The sequence below is a fragment of the Megalops cyprinoides genome, chromosome 8, assembly GCF_013368585.1.
Source record: "Megalops cyprinoides isolate fMegCyp1 chromosome 8, fMegCyp1.pri, whole genome shotgun sequence".
Lineage (NCBI taxonomy): Eukaryota > Metazoa > Chordata > Actinopteri > Elopiformes > Megalopidae > Megalops > Megalops cyprinoides.
In genome coordinates this window covers 30,885,879-30,893,687 of record NC_050590.1, presented here as the reverse complement: position 1 = coordinate 30,893,687, position 7,809 = coordinate 30,885,879, and the positions used below count along the sequence as shown (strand labels likewise).

Below are 7,809 nucleotides of genomic sequence, written 5' to 3'. Positions count from 1 at the left end.
AAGCCCAAGGACTCATCTCAAAACAAGCCTGTCTACAACTTGTTCCAGATTGCCACTGTGCACTACAGTGGCAATCAGTTATCAGTGCATCAGTTATCAATGCACGTCCACTGTGGAGGTTTTAATCAGTACACATCTATTGCAGAGTCCATCTTTGATGCACGTCCCATATGGAGTCTAATTCATGGACAAGAATTGTGGAGTATTTCATTAGTCTACATCCACCATGGAGCTCATCACTGGCCCACAGAAACTGTGGAGATTGTCTTTGGTCCAGCATCCACTGTGGAAATCCTCACTGGTCAATGGCCACTGTGGATATTATCATTGGTCCATATCTGCTGTGGAGAGTGGCATAAGTGCATGTCCACTGCAGAGTCACTCTATTGCCAAAAGGCTTCAGCCATCTTGTATTCAAGCGCAAAGCTCCTGCAGCGTGCATCGTTAGCCTGGTGTCACTCCATACACCAGACCAAAACTGCCGAGTAGTACCAAGAGGAAAATCTCAGCCTATTCACAGGATAGTAATCACATTTCCTTGTCTTAGTAATAGACAGGCTTGTGAGAGGGAGTAGAAGTGTTTTAAGGGACTCAACATGTCTGAGACCCTGGTTGGTGAATATTTCAGCTCGCAAAGCCCTGCTTGCTCTCAGAATAACCTCCTCTGTAGACTCAAAGAATGGTACTGACTCAATCTTATTTCCAAGACTTGACTGCAAGAATAACTCTATTCATTGTCATTAATACAGCTAATAGAAGAGAGCAGTACATGTGTCTTTGAACTGGCCATCTGGGAAAGGTCTGTTATTATGGTGGGAAATATCTCTGAGCTTCATCTCCAGTACTGCCCAGTACTGGGGTCATGGCAGCCCAAAACCACAATCCCAGCAGCACATCCAGCTCCAGTACATCAGACATCAGAGCTCATTCTTAAACCTACAAGAGAACGATGCTTGCCTGTGTGTCTGTGTGCAAGTGTGTGTATATGTGTATGTGTGTGTCTGATTATTTGTGGGTAACACTACTGAGGACTGTCAGCATGTAGCACATATGCTGCTCATATGTGAAGTGATAGAAAGTAGAGTTACAGACCTGGAGGGTATTCAACAACCATTTAGGGTCCAAGAATAAGGTACAGTTGGGTGGGTTTCAAGATTCAGATGGGATCCCAAAAATATCTGGAGTTCCAGAACCAGAATTTCCATAACTTTCTGGAATTCCAAAACCAGAAAGGATTGCACAACTTTATGGAGTTCTACAATGATGTTGGTTTCAAGAAAAATGTGGAACCAGCAGGGCTCTGTCCCATCCCTTCCTGCCCTTGTGGAAACTGTCTCACTCTCAGCAGTCAGGGTTCTATATTAACAATAGTACTGCTCAACTGTCCAGTCAATCTTTAAGGACATACTGCTGTGTAGATAGTCTCAAGGGATTGGTTAAACTAGCACATGTATTAATACACAACTCCATGTCTGTATGTCCTAGTGGACTGGGGAAGTGTCACAGAAGAAGTAGCACAGGAACCGTCTAGGGTCCCCTCACTGCCTGCTATCTGAGGCAACAGTAACCAGAGTTTAGGTGCCAGTATTCCCCTGGTCTACTCAACCACAGGGTCACAACAGTAACAGTTTGTTTGGTGTCCTTCCCAGGGATGTCTGTTGTGAACTGGTGTCCATCAATCTCAGACGCTCAACTGACAAATAGATTTTGCATTTCATTGTGCAGATCCAAACAATGGTCCCTGGTATGTATTAGGCCTTATTGTGACTGCTTTTTTTATCACAAAGGTACAATCTTTTTTGACACCGGAATTTAGCTAATGTTCCTCTGTATCTATATATGTTTGTTTGTTTGTATGTATGTATGTGTACAGTATGTATTGTATATATCTACTTTGTATGTATGTTGCACAAATTCTCATACATATATATGTACAATTGTATGTATGTATGTATGTATATTGTAGTTTTTGCTGATGTTTCACTGAACTCTTTAAATATATAAAATGCTGCATCAAAAGTTTTTAGTGATCCAAATGCCGGTATACTGTATATCAGACTACTGTTACTCATGTAATTACTATCTAACTTCTCCCATCTAAAATACTTCTTTGAAACAAGGGACATTATTTGGTGGAAGGGAATTATTGGCTTTGCAGTTCTGGATCTCCTTGATTTGTGGATGATATATCTTGGCCCTGTATAATTCTCTAGACATGAACTTTACTCTGTGTATGTCTATCCATCAGTTTAGCTCCTGGTTGGGTTTGTAAATTATAGCAGGTGAAAGCAGAAGCCTTGTTCTGGCCTTGTGTTATGTGGCATTGTATGCCATCTTACCCCATGTTTTCCTTCTGCATGGAAACAAAAATGGGGGAATAATAACATTTTTCTACATGAATCTGTGTTGATGGATGCGTCGTCAGCATGCCATGCTTGTGTGGATAAGCAGACAAAGTATGAGCATTTCTGCAATCACCAGTTATGAGCTCAAATGGCTATCTATGTCAAACAATAAGAAAAAGGGTAATTAAACTACTGGTGGTTTGTAATTTGTGATTATAGAAGGTTTTCAATAATCCCAACCTATATCAAGATTATTATTGACTCATAACAAAATACTTACTCAGTACACGTATATTACTTTTACTTACATACAGAAAATATATGAGGTTTGAGCAGGTGTTAACATAATAATATAAATTATAAAATTATAAATTATTGAACAAAAACAAATTCACAAAATAATATGCTTTCTTTAATCATGGAGACTGAAGATACTTAAACCTCCTCTCAAGCATGTTTTCAAGACTGCCAAATATACTTCATAATTCAAATCTGTTGAACAGCTGAAGGGCTTCCTCTTTGACCAGATTACTAAGATACTTTACAGACAGCTTTTAGATTCCCTGAGGAAAGGATGCATACAGATAGAACATCAAACCCAAAAAACAAGATTTTAATCAAAACAATTAAAAAGGTTTATGATAAATAAATAAACAGCAATCTGATAAGCACCCCCCACCCCCCACCCACCATCAAACAAAGTTTTTATCAGTGGAGTGAAAAGGGGCTGTGAGGTGTTGCCTAGTTCCCAAAGATACTATGATATGAGTTGCTCTTGATGTAGGAATGGTCCCTTAGCCCCCCCCCCCCCCCCCCCCCCCCCCATCATTCCACTTGCTGGTGTCATGCCCTCTGTCTGAGATCCGTGGAGCATCTCCTGACCCTCCCCTTGCCCCATGCACCTGCACTGCATCTATTATATTCACCACTGACTTTTCATCTCCATCCTTCATTGTTTCATTGCTTTATACCTCTCTTCGTCACGCTAAAACTCCCAGTGGGAAACCACAGCTTCAAAAACCTTAAATGCGTGGCGCTATCCAGTGTTGAATGAAGGTTTCAAGGCAGAAATTATTGAAGAACCAGAAAATTCAATGATGCTCCAATCCACTGCTGTTAAATTCTTTCACCAATTTGGCTTACTATTTGCTGAATGTATTATGCCACTTAATGGGAGATTAATAGCTCAAAGATGACAGTAACGGATGAATGTTAGATTTTAACCCCTTCTTCTATATCACAAAACCATTACTAACAGTAGGTTCAGTCTGAGGTTGAATAAATGGCCCTTTTTCACAGAAGGGAAAGAATTTCATTCTTGAACAGCAGTTGGAAGTTATATCAGATGGATGTTAAACTAGAATGTTAAAAGCAGAGGATACAAGTGTCACAATAGAGACGTTAGAATATTACATTCAACACAAATAATTGGGTGCTACTATACATCTCTGTTCTATGTTGATCATTAGATTTTTCTGAAGTGCATAAATTGTTTGCCATTTTGCAAGTTATTGTTTGCACTTTGGTGGGACAGAATGACATATCGTGATGAAGCACACACATCAAACTTTTAGGTCATCTTTTTGATGTGGAGTCAATACTTTTTGTTCAAGACTTCACAGTATTGATTTTAACAGATTGCATGTATAGAATTTTTAATTGGTCCAAGTGCAAGGCAAGCAATTGATCATCTGTTTTTTTTTCTGAGAGGTTGAATCATGTTCTCCTGGAGCATTTTTATACATTTTGCATGTACAGTGGAAGAGTTTTTTCTGGAAACTTTTGATATCATTCCTTCAAAAGATGCCTCTGGTTTGATCTTTTTTTCTGTGAGGACAGAAATGGAATGTAGCTCAAATAAACATACTGCCTCATTCATGGCTAGTCTGGTTAGTTTCTGCTGAATAAACCCTGCTAATATTTTTCAGTCTTACTATGTATTTTGTGTAAGACAAAGTTTACCTCATTGATAGAGAGGGACTGCTTCTGTATTTAAGTTTTTGATAGTCTCGGTATCATTTTTACCTCAGTTGTAGCATTTAGAGAACTTATAAAATCGCTGTGGATACAGAGTTTTGGTGGCATCAGTAAAAGGCTATGAAACCTGGGTCACAATGTCACAATGTCACAGTGACCTTGTTTGGTTAGTTAACTGGCCACTACTCAGCCTGTCAACCTGTTTCATCATATGAAATATAATTCCTCATATAAAGCAGCATTCTGTTGGAGGAAAACATTCTGTGGTGTTGGTCTCTAGTAATAGTGACTGTGTCTGCTCAGATGTTGGCATATGTGTAGCTTGTCCATGTCTTTAAGATTTGTTGCATCTTGATACCACATTAAAGCAGTAAACTGACCTCATAGTGTGCTTTCAGCAATTCTCTCTGAGGTGAAATATGCTGTTGCTACAGGGTATGACACGCTGTTGATCTAGCTGGATTAGTCTATAGTCAGATCTCAACAAAGGGAGAGCAAAAGCAGCATTTTTCTTAATTGCTGAATGTATACTGTTTCAGTTACTTATTGGGAATGTTGTAATGTCTTTTAATTTCTTCCTTTATTGTGTTTCCAAAAAAGTGCACTGAGAGCAGAGCTGCATTCAACAAACTGGTACAGCCAAACCCTTAGGGTGCTGAACATCTGTAACAGCTGGGACTGTTGGTTGCAGGATTGGGGATTGGCCACAGTGAGTCATCTTAGAGGCAAAAAAATCACTGAATGAATTAACAGACACAATCAGTTGCTAAATAAATACACATTTTATGTTCACAGGCAGCTATCAAAATCAGTTGGTGTACAGATTGCTCTTTTCTATATTTGATGAATTGCTTTTAAACAGCTTGCACTGCACAAGTTGAATGTGGCTTTTTGTTTATGCATTAGTTTTGTTGATCCAAAATAAAGTTAATGGTTCTAATGGTGGTTATGGTAACAGTAGCTAAAACTATCAGGCATTGTATGACTGGTCCAATCAGCAAGCACTGTCACATGACCCATTGTCTTTTCCTTTTTTTTTTTTTTTTTGCTATGGAAATGAAAATATGTTTTTCGTCATAATAAAAGCAGACTTCAATGAATCCATGCTGTTATTCCTGCCTGTAGAGACTGGAATGGTGATTCATTTTCATCTTAGAGTTTGAGTGGAGAGTGAAAAATTCTGGAAAAATAAAAATTTTAGGGGGGAGGTGGGGTGCTTGTTAAAACCCAGACGGGTCACCGAATTGCTAATGTGCAGAACTGTAATTATTGTTGATTGGCCTGGATAAGGGTGTCTGTGCAGTCACAGTGAAGATGATGCTAAGAACAAAATGGAGGCTGGGACAGTAGATTATGTGAATTCAGGTAAACACTATCATTTAAAAAAATAATCAATTAATCCTATATCCTATATCTCCTTTCAGCTCTGGCTTTGTATTGGAATTTTAACAGAAGCCACAACTTGCTGCATTACTGTATGTCTGTGTAGTTCTTAATATTGTCTGAATTTGCAGGCATGCTTACAAATAATCTAACATCATTAGCAAAGGCTCACTCAGGCCAGGAGCACGATAAGCCTAAGCTTTTGTCTGAGCTCTTCACCCGCTAGCCAGCTGCATTGAGCAATCAACAGATTGACATCCCTGATATACTCAGTACAAAGCCGTCTGCCAGGTTCTCTTTCACCTAAGGAATGTCTGTTGCATAATGATGGATTTTACTGAAAACGGTGATACATTTCTCTCGTTTACCATTATAAAATTAAACTGTCCCCAAGGAGTGGAAAAATATCTATGTCATTTCTATTTTTCTGTTTCAATTCACCTTTCTTTTGCTTGAGATCGGGAGAACTTCTATGGAAGCAGTTACATTTTTAAAAAGGATGGGTTCAAGTTTCTAAGCAACCACTGGATGGCGACAAACACAATTATTTACTAAACATACAATCATGGACAAGACAGTTTATATTGCTTCTACACAGCAAGGTTACCTTATAACTGGTATTAGCATAATCGTCTTTAGATATGCTGACGACAAATATATTTTTCTAACGAATAACCTTATTCTAAATCATACCATTTTACCTTGAACCAACTTGGCAACATCCATAGCCAGTCACCAGCGTGGTTTCACTTGGGTTCACTCCATGCAAGAACTGAGCAAGAACTTATTTTATTTTTTAATAATATATCCATGGATCATGTGATGCACACAAATTACCCATTCTGATTCTATACGAATCAGTGAATATACTCGTGTAAATGTCTGCTCATTGAAAGCAAGGTCACAAAGCGATATATGGAAGGCATAGTGTGCTGTTTCCGTGTAGTTATTTCATTAGCATATCGGCTAGCTAAAGGTGTTTGGCGTACAGTACAGTAGCTGACATCTTTAAAACAGGCAGACCCCCTTTAAAACCACGATGTCACAGCAGCGGCTTGTGTCCCTTTAATCTACAGGATCAGAAGGCTGACGTCACCTTTCCCCTGAGCCGCCAGCTCCGATTGGCTGAGGGTGACGTCAGCCTGTATTTTTTTTCTAACGCATGACCTCATCCTTGGTTCATTTTAGTGCTAAAGTGCACCTTCTGTTTTCCTGGATCACTAATACCCTGTAAATGCAGATTGCTTATCGCTCCAATCTCAGTCACAGCCTGTATTCCAAACACAAGGGAAAACAATTGTTGTCACTGCTGTTTGTGTTTTGTTTTATTTTTCACTGCATTGCAATTTCTACAGTAGAATTACAATAAGCGCAGTGCTGTTTTGCCGTGCTGTGTCTGCCCTCATATCTCTCCAGCCCATGATTTATAAACATTAACATAAACGAGACAATTCTTTCTATCCCAAATGGAGATTAGCACAACGTCAAAGAAAGGAGCGTGGACAGGAGGTGAGTTCATACATTTTACATTTAGCTACTGTTTTTTAAAAGCCTCTGTTCTAGCACGCGCCCAGCGCACTAGATAAGCTATCTAGCTACAATATTAAATGCACCGGTTTCTTTCCGGATGGTTAGTTACGTCCCGGGAGCCGCAGTAACGCGGCGTGGTTGCGTGTGTCGGTTGAAATCATACTGTAGTTAGCTAGCTTGCACTGAATTTCTTGTGGAGAACCACGGGTGATCCCTGAATTGCGATAGTGTCAGTATTATATTCCACGACGAATTATGCTTCTTGTAAACCATGTACCTACCTCCCCCATGGCGTTTTGCGCGACCTAATACATCTCGTCTGATTTCTATTATCAAGGTAGGTTGGATATTTTTTTCTTGTTTTTCTCTTATCAAGGTAATTCATTTCCCGGCATCACAATATAAGCACAGTGTCGGATATCCTCAATGGGATGTTGGCCACTCAGGAAATTTGATACGCGTCAGAACGTTTTGATATAATTTAAAGACTTTTTATCTTTCATATAGCTAGCCTGTTTTATTGCACTCCAACCATTACCTAAGCAATACCCCTAATATGCAACATACGTAGGCT

The 7,809-nt window shown here is 39.3% G+C and overlaps 1 protein-coding gene across 2 annotated transcripts in view; it reads left to right on the top strand.

The window, feature by feature from the left end:
* Positions 1-6,913: 6,913 nt before the first annotated feature.
* The window catches only part of dusp8a (dual specificity phosphatase 8a), a 60,186-nt gene continuing 59,290 nt past the window's right edge, over positions 6,914-7,809 (top strand). Inside the window, exon 1 of one of the 2 annotated variants that reach the window (XM_036534874.1) lies at positions 6,914-7,214. The gene's annotated coding sequence lies outside the window, so the exon portion shown is untranslated. Of the gene's footprint in view, positions 7,215-7,369; positions 7,573-7,809 lie in introns of those variants that run through there. The other variant, XM_036534875.1, reaches the window with a different exon arrangement.